This window comes from Budorcas taxicolor, chromosome X (genome assembly GCF_023091745.1).
Source record: "Budorcas taxicolor isolate Tak-1 chromosome X, Takin1.1, whole genome shotgun sequence".
In the NCBI taxonomy this organism is placed as follows: domain Eukaryota; kingdom Metazoa; phylum Chordata; class Mammalia; order Artiodactyla; family Bovidae; genus Budorcas; species Budorcas taxicolor.
The window spans coordinates 55,864,932-55,881,934 of NC_068935.1; positions in this window are offsets into that span (position 1 = coordinate 55,864,932).

The following is a 17,003-nucleotide window of genomic DNA, read 5'->3' on the forward strand; positions in this document are numbered from 1 at the left end:
CAAAAAAAGTTTCACTTGCTAGTTTTACTGTTCATTGATGATTCATTGAAACGGTAGCTAGATTCTTTGCTTACAACTTAGCCCAACACAATTTTTTCCAAGGAGGAGTATTTTATCATTGGCATTTAGAATTGCTACGGCATAGTGATAATAAATAGCAGGCAGACTTAGAAATTTGTTAGGGAAATCACATTGGAACACATTAAGCAGTCTAGTTAGATAAGAGTCACCGTCTTCCAGAAGAAGATAGACAGAAAGGTTTCAGTGTTGGGCCAGCGAGCAGTGGCAGTCAACACGCAGTGGTTTGCTGTCTTTCCAGTTGGACGATCAGCCATTTAGCCTCCTTCAAGCCTCTGGGACCCTGGTGCCCAGCACCTCCACTAGAGGGGGAGCAAGCGAGATAAAGAATGCCTAAGATGAGTGTGGTGAGTTAAAAGCCTGGGGGAAAGATTGTGGAATGGAGAGGAAGTTGGAATTCTAGGCTACTGTATAGCTTCTTATGTGTGTGTCTGTGAAATGCAAGTTGATACCAACCTTGTGCTCTTTAAAATGGTGACAAAAATTTTTGTCCCCAAGAATAGCATAGATAAGACATTGAAATTAGAATCTGTTTGAATTAAACATCAGGGTTATTATGGGTTACTTTTTTTTTTTTTTAAAGCATGTGGGGAGGAAGGTTACCATCTCTCTTATTTCCACACATGGGGAATTCAGTGTTTTTTGCAGTCCTGGAAACAAGTTCAGGTTTAATAATGTCGAGATTTTAAATTTTATCCTCTAGAAAGTGAAGCTTAAAAGATGCCAAACGTTGGAATATTTTGTGTAATTTGAGGAGAAAGAAAAGTCATAATTTAATAAGAAACTCAGTATTAACCGTCACATTCTGATCTGACAATTGTAACTAAAAATATTTGGCAAATTTTCATTTCATGGAATCCAAAGTGAAAAGCATAGCATAGAGCTGTATTTTTCCCCCTTAGCCTCATGTACTCTGCGTTGATAAGGAAGAGACAAAGAATAAGCCAACAATCTTTTAAGAGAATAAATAGAGAGGTTATATCAGAAGGATAGTGGAGATTTAGCCCAATCTCTATTTCCCACAGCAGCGTCAGGGTTTATGATGACCTGAATCATCCAAAGAAAGGATAAATAATGTTCAGTAAGGATTTAGCCACAACTAGATTTTATTATTGTCTGAATCCTAAAAATCAGTAACCTGTCTGTTGTGTCCTGGTGGCTCATGAAAATATGCAGTGATCTGCAACACCTTGTTCATTCTCGACAGTATATCTTTAATGCTCACCAGTATATGAACCAGATTGTCTGATACGTGGATTACTTCTGGCTCTTCCACCCTGGTGACAAAAGGGAGTGCTGGGGCTTTGTGAATGGAGCTGATTGAATAGCCCTAGAAATGTTGGTGTTGACAAAGCCAAAGTTAGTGGCTTCTTCATTATGATTCATGGCCTCTTGTAGGCAGCAGCACAACAAACTTAGCCCTGGCCACAGCTCTTGGTCTTGTCGCTTTGATCCCCGTCAGTGACCTGGAAATCGCTCTTTATAATAGGAACGCAAGGACTCGTTCTGTAGCCCAGCAACTTGTTTATTTTTGTTTGGGTCAAACTGTTCATGGAAGGGGATGTGACTGAGTATGCTGCTTCTCAGACAGGGGATGGTGGGCTGAATTGGTGGTGCTGTTCCCTGCCTGCCTGCTTCATCAAATGACTGAACAATTCAGTGCCAAGTGGCTTTGACCGTAGCCTTCACTCACCTGTTAATATCTAATAATAACTACAATTTCCTGGTACTGGACCGTGCTTTTTACTTACCTTGTTATTTAAGGCTCAGCAAAAATCTAAGAAGTACACATTAGTATTTCCATCTTGGAGAGGATGAAACAGGGTCTCAGAAGTCCTTATGGATAGTATTACCTGCCTCTGTTGAGATATTGTGCAGATTAATGAATACATGCATAGTGCCGATGGACTGGGGAAGTTTGTGTGTGCCTCATAGCTGAGCACCGTGCCTGGGACACGAGAAGGACATGAAGCCCCTCAGTAAATGAGAGCCATACTTCTTTTGTCTTGAACAGCACTGAGTATTTTGCCTAACAGGTTCAATAGATAGTAGTTGAATTGAATTAAAATCTCACTAAATAGATTTTGCAAGTTGGCTTTCCTGCTGTAATTAGCTTTCTGACAATTTGAGTGGTAATTGCTTGATGGGAAGAATAATTAATAATAAAGGCTGTTTATTTGTGGGGTAAGCATTTATCACAGTTTTCACTCCTTTCTATCAGCATTTAATTCACAAAAAGGCTCATAAGTTAACTATAGAGAAATTATATTACTAAATATTGAATAGTAATTACAATACATGATATGTTTTCCCTTTAATTAGCAAATAGACTGTTCATTATGTTTTAGATAATTGTTACATATCATTTGATTTTATTTCTTTATCACTTGTGGCAGGTGATTACATTTCCACAGGGTATAATTTTTTATCACATTATTTTGAAATTTGATTACAAGATTATGCAGTACAGAATTCAGTGTATTCAAATCACCCTGATTTCTCTCACATTCTTTGCTGCTGGAAAATTTGCAGTTCTTTTTTCCACCCTGTATGTGCATGATAAATAAGAACACAGTATTAATGAAGCTGAATAAGTGTGTAAATCTCTGTAAGTGTCCTAAATCAGAGACCTTGAAACTTCTACTTGGAAACTTTGACTTGTGTCTCATTGCAATAGTCATCTCTTAGAAAATCAGTCTCCTTTGCTAATAAAGACAAAGAATAATATAATATCTAGTCATCTAAAATGATATATAATAATATAACATGTCATATAAGCATTACACAGTGCTCTAATGCAATATACAATTATATTATAATAAATGCAAATGTTGTATCTAAGCGTCTGTGACCCCGAAGGAGCTCAAGAGCATGTAGTAATAGCTGCTCGCTCCCCTCCTCATCTTTGAGTAATTGGGCTGATAACACCCCTCATTGCCCTGCTGCAGGTTTGACACTGTGAGTTTAGCTTTGACAGGAAATCAGTAGCAGTGTGCATGTTGCTTGACTACCCTCAGACCTCCCTGCCTCTGCTTTGATAATGTTATTTATGATGAAGGCAAGATCACAAGCTGCACAAATTATGGTTATTGTGGTATTCAGCCATTGGCGGGTATGGCACCCAGCTGCCTAGTCACAATTTGTCTTATTAACTTGATTATCTGATTTCCTCCAAGTTCTGCAGTGTTGAAATGGCAGCCTTTGAGGGGAAAGTTTCATAGAAATGAGCGCTGTCCTATGCAAGGCAACCGACTTGGTTGAAAATAAGATCCTATCAGAAGAATGAGCAGAGGCTACACTTTTATGGTCTTACAAAGATTGTAAAGATATTAAATGTGAAGCAAAACTCTTGCATTTGCTCATTGCGTTTTGTTTCAAGGAGTTTAAATAATACTGCTTAATGCTATCAGGACGATGTCAGGACTTGAAGGGAATAACTTTCCTATTTAGGTTTGGTCATGCAGTCTGTTTAACAGCTATTCCCTTTCTAATGGCATGTTGTGGTTCCCAGCATTCCTTAGGGCATGCAGGGAGAATGGCATGGACCTCTTGAATAATTAATATGATTTTCAGAGCAGTAGTCATGGAAACCCAAGCAGTGCCACATATTTGGATTATAAGAATTAGGCACATTTTGAATATAACATTTAACCAAAAGAGGTGGCTATCCCCCAAAGACAAAAGCATTCTCCCCAATTCCTCAAGCTCAGTGCAGTGATTATGGGCCTATTTATATGTTTGTTTTGAAGAGTATGAAACTAATCCATGCTTCATCATACATTATTTTTGTATCTTTGTGTTTGAATCGCTTAATTGGTTTCTTTCCCTGGGTATTTGGACTCTGTTTAATTGAGATGTTTTCACATGCAAACTTATGTTTTCATACTTTTTCTAGTGCTGTTCATGATCACAGGTTATTACTTTTTTATTAAAGAGAAAATGTAGAACTTAATTTACAAGAAAATAGCATAGACCACTCACTGTGTTGAGTATCTCTAAGGTATCACATCCTTTCTATCACTGCCCCAAACCTCTGATGATATTAGGATGCAGGATTTTCAAGTATTAGACAATTGCTATTCACCAAAAAGACTACAGTTTTCCCATGAAGTTTATAAACTGTTCTGTTAGAGCAGTTGCATGGCTCTTTTATTTGTCTCAAAAAGTGTCTCTTCAGAATCAATATCATCATTACCTTGGGGTGTGTGTGTGTGTGTGTGTGTGTGTGTGTGTGTGTGTAAGAAGTCAACCAGGCAAGAGCAAAAAGCTATCATCCAGTCTTCAGTAGTAGTGTACGTGTAAAGAATAAGAATAAATGGAAGTTATTTATAGAGTACAAACCCTCTGGTTTCATAAACCATGTTATACTCTTATTTGCTCAGGTTTATTCCACAAACAGCTTCAGTGTCTAAGACTTCCAAGCCTCTGCTTTCCTAGACTGATAAAGGAAGTGATTAGCAAGACCATTAACCAAGACTAGAAGATTAAAAAGGATTAAGGAAAGCAAAGACCTATTTTTGTTACTACTTCAAGTTTTCTGCTTGCTTTTTAAAAATGGACTTTCTCACAGAAATGTGTGGACTATTTGGTTCTGTGATCCCGCCTGCCAAGTACCCCTGAGCCATGGGGTCCTTCTTGGAGCCCCTGATTCTCCTCTTGTCTTCGGGAGATCCTTGCTCTCGGGTGAATTCGTGCAGCTGTATTGTCTTTCCCCCAGATGTCCTGACAACAATGCCACAGTGTCTCACTTGCTTGAGGCCCCACCTCCTTTGCACCTCTCAGACTGTGCCTGGGCTTTAATTAGGATTCCGGCTGCATTGCTGGCCCGGCTTCCATCCATCTGTTGATAAGTTGCAGCTCCTCTGCGATTCTTTTTGGAATTACCAGACAAACGCTGTGCCGAGGCTGCAGCAGAAGCCCCCAGTCCTTTTTCTGGTCCCACAGTCAGTGCATTATTTTACTGTTTCGATTTAGTTATGTGTTTGTGTTGCACTTAGTGTAGCTTTTTGGCCTTTTTAAAATATATATATATATATGAACTGATCCAGTCAGAAAATTCCAAATACCTCGAATTCCAAGTGCCCTTTCTGGTGTCATTTTGCTCATGGTTTTTGGTTTTGGAAATGTGAGCTGTATTTATGCAGTTTACCTGTTTGCAAGGGCTTGTTGACTTATTCCCAGCTCTCCCAGCTGTATCCTTAAGGCTGTTTCTTTATACTTCCTCACCCCAATCCTTCCTCTCCTTCATTGTTTCTGAAGGACAATGGCGGCCCAGCACCTTCCCTCTCCCTCATCACTTTTTCTAGCTTTTTCCTACTGATCTGGGAAGGTAGTGTTTGAGGATCATCTCTTCTTTCTCGTGGTACCCACACCTCCCATACAGAACCAGATGCCTTTGAGCAGACTATGCCCAGCCCTGGCAGGTGTGTGAAACTGTATGGTTCTTAAGGACAAGGACCTTTCTTCTTTCTTTTTCTATCCCTACCCTTTGGACAGTGTCTAGCACAGAGGAGTTGCCCCATAACGCTCCTAACACTGTTGGTTTCATTTCAAACTCTGTGAAGATTTGTCAGGCTGGTTTTGTTTTGTGACCTTGGATGATTTGGGCGACCTCTAGATGTGGTCTAGTTTGGGGAAAAGAAAACCACATCATGGGACATCAGGTTTGTCACCTAGGTAGCACTCTGCAAGACAAAGATATTTGAATACAGACTGTGAAACATATTGATTTTAAAAATGGAGCAATTTTGAAATTTCTCGCTGTAGGACTTTAAACTGAAGAAGAAAAAAAAAAAAGGTAGAGAATGTCCAGTGATGTAAATATTACTAGAATCTGAACTCTTAAGCAAGTGTTTTCGGAAGATATGCCTCTCCCCCCAAAATGGCCACTGTCACCTTAATTAATTACAAATGAAAAGATCTCCCCTGGAGACCTGCTCTAGGGGCTCCCCCAGAAATGATACCTTTTCCCAGAGGCTGAGCTTGAGTACTACCTAAGTTGCAGACTTTGTTTCTAGGCTGGGGTCAGCTCCCCTGGAGTCATGCCGCACGAGAGCTGTAGCTGACCTGTTTTGAAGGATCAGACACCAGGGCCCTTGTAAACTTATGGAAAATGTGTCTCTGATCAGAAATGCAGCTGCAGACACAATCAAAGAGTAATTTGAAATAAAAATGTTTTTGTTGTGACAGTTAAACACCACTGTTAGTCTCCATATGTTGAAGTGAAAATCCAAGTTTGTCTGTAATTGATGACTGAAATGGCTGAATATAGCCTCCGTATTTGTTACCAGATTGTCTCCAATATATTTTGTCTGTAAATAACATTGGAGTTGTACACACATCTCTCTGGAGCTAAATTTTACCTGAGCTGCACGTGCACAATTTTCTCTGAGTTCAGTGCAAGGCCAAGCACAATTTAGTTCAGGGAATAACAGGCTTTTATCAGCTACATGTATATCACAGCCACCCGTGTTCGGAAAAATAAAGTGATTGTTGTCATTTGCCATCGTAAAAAGAGAGTTGTCTGTAGTAATATATTTAAATGATGCTATTAGTCATTTATGCCCCCAACATAAATGCTGTTTCATGTTTGTTTTATTAAACATAATAATATAGCAAGAATCTGTTGATGCACACAGACCTACATGAAAACTGGACTAAATAAAATTAAAGAGCGATCATGGCACACAGTGTGTGAAAACCAGGTTAAAGATAGTTTTATGTTTTGTGACTGTGCCTAGAAAGCTTGTCATGAAACTACTGGCTTGGCTTTATTGCATTCAGTCTGCAAGGTAGTTGAACAACCATGATAAAATGTGAATATTTCTTTAGCGTCAGTATTGTGAGGTGCTATGAATGACAAGCAGAGGGGGCAAGATTTGGTGTGGGGTTCTTCTTGTGCTTGGGGTGACACAGAGAAAATGGGAAGCATTTCTTTTGCAGTTACATTAAGCTAATTTCCTTTGGGCCTTGAATCTCTAGCATATATTTTAGGGATAACATGTGGCTTTAAAATTTTTCCAATGCTAAGCTATCTCCTCGCCTGCCAAGTTGGTATTTGCTCAGAGACTTCAATCTGAGCCAGACATGCTCTACTGCTTATAACTAAGGTAATGCTATGAAACTATCACTTAAGCTGTTTCTCCAAGAAGGGCCAGATTGGCCTGGGTGAACTTGTCTGTTCATACTCAGTATCCTTGTGCCCAATGCTTCCTAGTTGCCAGATGGCTGCTACTGGTTATGAGCCATTGAGGTCTGTGTTTATCACACTGAGCTCGGCTTGTGAGAGTCTCAGCTTATAGGGGGCTTATCCTTAGAGTAAGCACATGCACTTTTTGTAAAAGAATCCCCTCCCCTAAAAATCCAGGTCATTGGATATTTCTTTTAAGGTAAAAATTGTTCAAATGAAAAATATAATTTTGTTCTTTAAAATGATGGTTTAATCGAGTTGTGGAAAGGCCGGAATTTTTTTTTAAGGAAATTACTTGAAGTTAGCAACTTTGTTGAAGGAATAAGCTCCTAACAGCTATATTTAAAAAAGAAGACCTTAGATCAGTGGGTTAAAATTAAACAACTTAACTCTTAATGTAAATAACAAGAAAGATGAGCTATACACTATTATTAAAGTTCACTTTTTTCTTTTAACTTATTTTTCATGTTTTCAGACATATGGGAAAATTGCAAGAATTGTGCAAAGAATTCCCATATACCTGTCACCCAGCTTCCCCAGTGTTATCATTTGACCACATCTAATTTCTTCTCTCTCTCTCTCTGTTGTTTATCTAACTTTTTCTGAATTGAGAATAAGTTATAAACATGGTACTCTTTACCCATAAATAGTTGAATGTATATTTCCTGAAAAGAAAGACATTCTCTTACATAAGCAAAGTTAATAATGGTATAATATATTCTCTAATTTAGAGATAGTCAGGTTTTATAAACTTTCCCAATACTGTCCTTTTATAGTAATAGAAATTTGAGGATCATGTTTTACATGCAATCTTTATGTCCTCTTTAGTCTCCTCTAATCTGGAAACATTTCTTAGTCTTTCTTTGTTATTTTGTGACCTTCATATTTTTGAAGATTGCAAGCTGGTTATTTTTCAGAGTGTCCTTCATGTTGGGTTTGTCTGACGTTTTCCTATGATTAGATTCAGCTTATGTGCTATTGGCAGTAATATCACAGAAGTGCAGTTTTGTTCTTCTCTCTGCCTCATATCAGGGGGACATGCTGTTGGCTTGTGCCCTACTAGTAATATTAACTTTGAGCACCACGTTAAGGTGTCCCCCTGTACAGCTTCCTACATGTAAAGTAAGCACTTTCTCTTTTGTAATTTATAAGTATCTTGTAGGGAGATACTTTGAGACTATGTAAATTATCTTGCTTCTCCTCAAAGCTTCACCCACTACCCAATTTAAAAATGGGTAAAGCATGTGAATAGACATTTCATCAAAGAAGATATACAAATGGCCAATAAGTACATGAAAAGATACTCAACATAATTAATCATCAGGGAAATGCAAATCAAAACCACAATGAGATCTCACTTTACACCCACTGGAATGGCTAGAACCCAAAAGATATTCAATAAGAAGTGTTGATGAGGAAATGGAGAAATTGGAGTCCTCATAAACTGCTTGTGAGAATATAAAGTGGTACAGCTGCTGTGGAAAAATGTTTGGTGGTTCATCAAAAAGTTCAACCTAAAATTTCCATATGATCCAGAAATTATTATACTCCTAGGAATATATCCAAGAGAATTGAAAACACACACACATACACACTGACATTTGTACATGAGCATTGTTCATATAGCCCCAAAGTGGAAATAGTCTAAATGCCCATCAGTTCATGAATGGATAAAAAATAATATGCTGTATGTATAAAATGGAGTATGATTTACCTTAAAAAGAAATGCAATTCTAATACATGCTGCAACATGGATGAACCTTGAAAACATCATGCTAAGTGAGAGAGGCCAGTCATAAACAGCCATATATTGTATGATTCCATTTATGTGAAATGTCCAGAATAAATAAGTCTGTAGAGACAGAAAGTACATTTGTGGTTGTCAGGAGCTGAGGGAGGAGGAATGGGGAGTAACTGCTTGATGGGTACAGGGTTTTCCTTGGAGTAATAAAAAATGTGCTGCAATTAGTGGTGATGGCTGCACAATCTTGTGAATATATTAAAATCCATTGAATTAGCATTTGTTGATGATTCATTAATGATTCCATCGAATCAGTTATTGTGGTGGATGCCAAATGGTGATTTTTAAAATTTCATAGTTCTTTTGATATTTCTGTTGGCTCTCTACAGTGAAGACAAACTTTCTTCTCTTCCCTTTCCCCTCCCTTTCTCCTTCCCTTCCTTTTTTTCCCTATCTTTCACTGTGGATTCTGACATTTTTCAATGGGTTGTAATCCTTTACTGCTATGTGTTTTGATGCTCAAATTGTTCCGTTTGAGTGAGAGCCCAAATAACGTGGTTTGCATGTCCTTTTGACGCAGCTCCATCATTCTTTAAGTCTTTCTTTACTTTATGCATAAAATACCCTGGGTCATCTTGTACTTTCTCTGTTCTAGCCCTGAAATCAATTGTTTTCCAAAGAAGACTTTCGGTGGAAAATGACATTTAAAAACCAAGATCTGGGCACTCCATGTGCTTATTGCTACTGAGATGCAATTGGTTCTAAGCAGATAAAGCTAAAACATACATGTATACAGATGTGTACATATGTACATACACACATGTATTCATACATCTATTATGCATTTCTATATTTATCTGTCTTTCATGTAGACTTCAGTATATATTCATATAAACTTCAATATGTGTATATTGTACATACATAGGCACACACACATTAAAAACCATGAGTTTGCACTCATTCCTCTAATTCCCATCTGACACCATAGAGTTCACTCTGTCCTTTTCCTTTTCCATATTTATAATCTTATTTTCTGATATAAAAAAACCTGGATCCTATTACTTTCCATATATTAACTTATTTGCTCAATTCTAAAATACACCAAAAGAAGTTCCAGAATTGCTAACCCATGGCACTATGAAAAGAAGCCTACTGACTAGAATACAGCATTTGCTTAGATTTCTTTTCTTTAGCCTAAAGGTACATTGTGAAAATTGTTCCCCCTCAACTCCTTGCACAGTGTGGTTATGTTATTTATTTGAAATACAGTTCAGTTCATTTGTTTCTTTTGGAGTCTTGGAATTTATTATTCTTCTTTTGAAATCATTGTGAAACATTAACATGGTTCCAAGTGTTAGAACTTTTTCACTTGAAAATATAATCTTGGACCTTACTCCAAATCAGTTCATAGAGCTTGTCCTCATTTTAAAGCTTATTTTAATTAAACAAAGCTCTAATAAAGAAATTTCAAATAATTTATTGCTTCTTTACCTAAAAAGGTCATTTTATTTTTCTTCTGAAACTTATTTTCAAATTCCAGAATTCAGGATACATTTTAAACTGATGGCAGATAATACAGAGGAAACAATATCATCCAAAAGAGAAAACTAGGAAAATGGCTGATGTAATAATTGAGTAATCAAGGAAAGAATTGAAAACCTGAATTTTATTACGTCTGCTTAACAGCTGCAAAAGTGTGGTGCCAAGGTCAGCTTGACCTAGTTATGTGTCACGGGGGTTAAATCAAATCATCACTTTTTTACTGAGTTTCTACTTTGTGCCAAGTGCTCTTTAGGATATAAAAGAAACATGAGATGCAGGCCCTGACCTTAAAGAGCATCAGATCTAATTGGAGAAAGAAGCCAAACATGAACAAAAAGAAAGTCAGATCTTTCAGAATTCAAGAAAATAGAGGCTCTGTTCCAGCATATTAGATTATACGATAAATGGAGCGTCCCAGTTTCCAAGGAGGTCGTGAGTTGAAGAGCTCCAAGGACTGGCCTGGGAGGCAGATGTCTAAAAGATGAGATCTGAGATGATTTGCAGAGCACACGGATAGGTGAGGGGCAGGGAAAGCCATGGAGGGAAGTGGGACAGACAGTGGGTACCAACAGAGGCAGTATATCCCAGTAGTTTTGAGGAGAGCACAGGAGCTGGTCTGCCTGGATTTCACCACTGGCTCTGCCATCTTTTAACACAGTTGTTATGGTAAAGTCCTAGGTGGCACTAGTGGTAAAGAACCCACCTGCCAATGCAGGAGAAGCAAGAGACACAGCTTTGATCCCTGAGTCAGGAAAATCCCCTGGAGGAGGGCGTGGCAATCCACTCCAGTATTCTTGCCTGGAGAATCCCATGAACAGAGGAACCTGGCATGGTACAGTCCCTGGGGTTACAAAGAGTCAGACACAATTGAGTGACTAACACTCCATCTCAGACCTTAGGCATGGGCTTCCGAGGTGGCTCAGTGGGTAAAGAACCCGCCTACAATGCAGGAGACACAGAAAATGTGAGTTCACTCCCTGGGTTGGGAAGATCCCCTGGAGGAGCGCATGGCAACCCAGTCCAGTATTCTTGCCAGGAGAATCCCCATGGACAGTTCTGTCCATGGGATCACAAAGAGTTGCACAGGACTGAAGCGATCTAGCATGCATGCATGCATGGTCAAGTCTGTTACCCTCCCATGTGTCAGTTACCTTCGTCAGTAAAATGGAAGGAGAATGGTGCCTTTCACACAGAGATCGTGTGAAGCTTAAATGAGGTAATCCATGCAACATTTAGCACAGTGCTTGGCACATAATATGCTCTCCATAAATCAAAGGTAGGGAAGCAGGGGCTATACCTTAAGAAGCATGAATAAGCCAGAATGTTCAAGATGGGAGCAGTCAGAAACAGAGCCCAAAATTATGTTGAGACTCCACTGTGACGGGAGCAACATAGTAGCTAATATTTATATGGGGCTTCCTGTGTGCTGGTCACTCTTCTATGTGGTTTCTATGTATCTATTCACTTACTCCTCTCACCAACTCTGTGAAATAAGTATCACTGGTATCCCCACTTGACAAATGAGGGCAAATTGAGTCACAGGGACGTTAAGTGATTTGTACAAGGTCACATAACTTCTAAGTGGAGGATTCTAGGTATCAGATCAAGGAGTTTGAATTTATTTTGTGGGTAATGGAGTGTTATTGGTGACTTCAAATTAATGTATAGATGTGTGTGTGGGGGGGTGGTATTTATATGAACTCCCTTGAGTTAAATCATTGCTTAACCAGCTTCTGCTGTTACATGAAAAAAAGAGAGAAGGAGAGAGAAAGGGAAGGAGAGACCGAAAAAGACAGAGAGAAAGAGAGACAGAGACAAAGAATGAGAGGGAGGTTAAGAGATATCAATTGGTCAGTGGCCCTAGGACAAAGCAGATGAATGAATAATGATAGTTCCCCACTTCTGGTCAACTCCTTTAGCATCTATGAAGTGAAGTGAAAGTCGTTCAGTTGTGTCTGACTCTTTTGGCCACCCCATAGGCTATACAGTCCATGGAATTCTCCAGGCCAGAATACTGGAGTGGGTAGCCATTCCCTTTTCCAGGAGATGTTCCCAACTCAGAGATCAAACCCAGGTCTCCCTCATTGTAGGTGGATTTTTTACCAGCTGAGCCACCAGGGAAGCCCCTTAGCATCTGTAGTGGGATGTAATAGAGAAAACATCTAATTGGGATACAGTACAACTGTGAGCACACCAGTAACCTGGTTTTGGTAGATGTGCATTCAGATGAACTGTATGATTTTAGAATATTTTCCAAACTTGAGCAAATATTCATGTTGTAATATAAGCACTAGATCTACTAACACAAAGTATCAACTAGCCTTGACTTCTAGGGGTTTTGGAGACTTGGAAAAACTTAAATGTCCTCACTTCTGTGAGATGACCATTTTGGAAGTGGAGGAATTAGTGGCAGCAGTGCTTTAAATAGCAGAAGATAATCTCCGTCACACCATGATGGAAATGCTTTTTAAGCTTTGTGAGTTTCAGGAGATTGATATTCCACATGTGTTCATTTCAGGAGACATGAGCTTTCTTTCTTCTTATTAGTATACATTATTTCAAGAGGATGATACTGAAATTGTTGAACTTGAGTGGTGATAAGGGTTTTAGTAAACCTATGGAAACACTTACGAATCTGAGCTCTGTCAGTCTACAAATTAAGCAAATATATACCCAGTTCATCTTTCCAGTGCAGTTTAAATATTTGAAATGAAGAATTTTCTAGTGTTTGGAAAATGGGACAGATACTGGACTAATAAGGGGCACTCTTCTGAATACTTTTACATATTCATGGGTGAGCAAAGTACTTTTTTATTATCTGTATCCCATTGACATCAGTGGACAATTTACATCTCAGAATCATAGATTTAATTCTGTAAATCATGGAGATAATCCACCTTTTAGAGGTGGCAGGATTAGAAATAATCTGGTCCACCCTCCTCATTTGACCCAATGAGGGGGTGAGGCTTAGATGATCAGTGACTTGCCCAAAGTCACACATCAAGTTCAGCCTTTCTTCCTTCCCTCTCTCCCCCCCTTTCTCCTTCTCTCCTTTTCTTTCCTCCCTTTCTTCTTTCTCTGTTCCCTCTCTCTCTTCCTCCCTCCCTTTTGTTTCCCTGCTTGCTGAGTTTCTTCCAAGAAATGTTTGTGAACTGGGTACCTTCTAGGAGGCACTCCATTCTGGGTACTGGATCCAGCAGTGAAGGAGGTGGCAATGCCCGCTACTCTCACAACCCCAGCCGGAGACTCTTACTGCCTGTCTTCTACGCTGGAGCTCACACATTCGTCTGTCCCTCTGCTAGGGATTCACTAAGACAACTTAGAAGGGGAGATGGCTTTTGTATTAAACGAAAACACTTGTAACATAATGTGACCAGCATTTTGCATATTTTAAGAGATTGGTAGGTACAGGCAGGAGCTCTTAGTTTTACCTTAATCTTAACAGTATTTTCAAAGCCAGAAAGGCTGACCACTCCAAAAGTGGATGACCAATGGGAAATTACTTCTAAACATATTACTCATGATGAAAAAGCATGCATTTTACTGTATGAATATTTTATTGATCAAAGTGCCTGTGAGTAGCTTCTGAATTTTTGTAATATGCAGCATGAAATATGTAATAAATTTCATAATTGAAAAAAGAAAGGTGATTACAAAAGTATGGCTTTACAGGGGCTAATAACCCCTAAAAAGCACACAGCAGTGCATAACTGTGGAGCATTACAGCACTAGATCACAAAAGAAAGGGCCTGTCCTGAAAGTTTGAGTCCTTAAAAGGAAACATCACTCTGAAGTTACACTCAGGTCTTTGCCAAGGGAAAGAAGCTCTAGGGTGGAAAGTGGCTTCACAGCCTGGCTCACCCAAAACACCTTTGAGAAGGGACAGATAGAATTCAGAGTTCTGGGCCCTCTTATTGAAAAAAGCAGATATATTGGTTTAGAGATTTGTTTGTTTTCCATGCATGCTTAGAGATCCACTCAGTGTTTTCTTGTTAGTCCAAGTCTGTGTGTTCACGTCCTACACCCTCCTGGTTAGCCTGCATGCACTTGGCAGTAGGAGGCATCCCAGGCAGGCTTGTTGATTATGTCTGAATTTCATGGATTTCTGCTTCCCCTTAAAGTCAGTCTGCAAGGTCGTCTTCAGGGAGTGGCAGGGTATGTCAGCTCTGGTGTCTTCACAAGTCCTGACACTTTTTTTGGGATGTCGTTAGTGACTTTTTAAAATTTCTTTTTTAATTGGAGTGTAATTGCTTTACAATGTTGTGTTAGTTTCTGCTCTACAACAATGTGAGTCAGCTATATGTATACATATTTCCCCTTCCTCTTGTATCCCCTTCCCATCCCCTCATTGCTCTAAGTCATCACAGAGCTGAGCTGGGCTCCCTGTACTAGACAGCAGCTTCCCACTAGCTATCCCTTTCACACATGGTAGTGTATATACATCAGTGCTACTCTCTCAGTTCATCCCACCCTCTCCTTTCCCCCGCCCCTGTATCCATATCTCTATGTCTGCATCTGCATTGCTGCACTGCAACTAGGTTCATCAGTACCATCTTTATAGATTCCATATATATGCATTAATGTATGATATTTTTTCTCTTTCTGACTTATTTTGCTCTGTATAACAAGCCCTAGGTTCATCTACCTCACTAGAACAGACTCAAATTCATTCCTTTTTATGGCTGAGTAATGTTCCATTGTTATATATGTACCACAGCTTCTTTATCCATTCCTCTGTCGATGGACATCTAGGTTCCTTCCATGTCCTGGCTGTTGTAAATGGTGCTACAATGAACTTTTAACAGCAGGAAAATAGCATGCTCTTTTGCTGTCTCCAGCATCAGCTCTTGGGCAGTATATGTATTTGTGTGGACATATACATAGTGTAGCTTTCCAAGTTCATAAAATGTCAATGTTAATACAGAAGCAGCAATATTTGTTCATATGTGTCAAATGTAGACATCTCTAATGCAGTTATGGGAGGCAGCTATGGTCACTATTTGAAACAATGGGGTCTCGGTAGTGCTGTTGCTTTAAGAGTTTCATTTTAGGAACCTGGCAGAGGCCTGATTGTGCTGCAGGCAGTGCGAGTCCCACAGCTGTCACTTCATCAGGCCTCCCCTTTGTTAGCCCTTCCGACTTTTGAATTTGCCACTTTGCACCAAGAGATCAAACCAGAAGGAACATTCTGTAAGCAAGAGAAGAGATGACCTATGACTTCTGGATTCCAATAAAGAACACTGTGAGTCTGTGCAGTTGTTCAGTGATTCAAGATAAATGGTCACATGAACATTTTTTCCCCCAGACCAATCATTTCCTGTCCACATGAAAAAAAAAAAAAAACACAACTTGAGTGTAAATGGATGAGTAGGCTTTCCTTTCACTGGGAAAAGTTGTGCTATAAGTGAAGGCAGAAATGTCAAAGCACTAACTTACCAGGGCAAAGTCATGTTTCTTTGGTCATCTGTGGACCCCTGTCTTCTTTTTTCTAATCATCTGCCCTGGAATTGCCTGGAGAATCCCAGGGACAAGGGAGCCTGGTGGGCTGCAGTCTATGGAGTAACATAGAGTTGGACACAACTGAAGCGACTTAGCAGCAGCCCTGGAATGTTTGAGAGAAATGATGTCAGGCTAGATTGAAGGGTGTACTAGGACCCCTGGTCTGTCTTTCAATGGAGAGTCACCAGTCAGACTTGTAGGAATGCAATGAGGCACTCAGAGTTCGGCCCTCCATGCTCACTGTGCAGATCAGATGGGCCTCTGTCTGTCATTGACTAAAAGAGACAGAGCCCAGGCCATCCATGGATGTTTGTGGCACATGGCCAGTGAAGAGCCGAACCAGGTTGGAATTCACAGCAGGAGAGTTGGAAAAGTGCCCTGCTCCTACCTAGCCCAGCAGGTCTCAGTGCAGTGACAAGACAATCACCTTGGCAGGCTTCAAGAACTTTCCTCTTTCAACAGAAGGGGGAAACACAGAGGCAGTGAGGGGTCTTGCTCTGTGCTGATGTGACTTTTTCAATTTGCTGTCACTGGTGCCATGGATGTTAATTCTGGCAGGGTTAATTGTGAGAAATTAAAAAGCCACTCTGAACAGACTGTACCCTTCGCTCTCAGAGAAAGAGTAGGCTCTGGCATGAGCACGTTTCTTCATTAATACCTATCCCCAAAGGGTTACTCCATGCAGGTTCCGAATATGAATGCAGCAAGCCAGGGAGCTCAAACTTAGAGGAGAGTGACTGTCACTTCTACCCTTTCAGGAAAATACGGCAGTGCCTGCACGGGAATCACCCAGCTGGTGACATTTGGAAAGGAGAATTTATTTATTTGCATGTTGGCATGTTATGAGGTTTGAAATATGGCTTGTACTGTGTTTCGTGTAGATACCACTGCATCCGGGTTCTCGGGGTGGCCGTGTAATCCACGCACCCACTCACAGGTAGGTTTGTGGAAGCT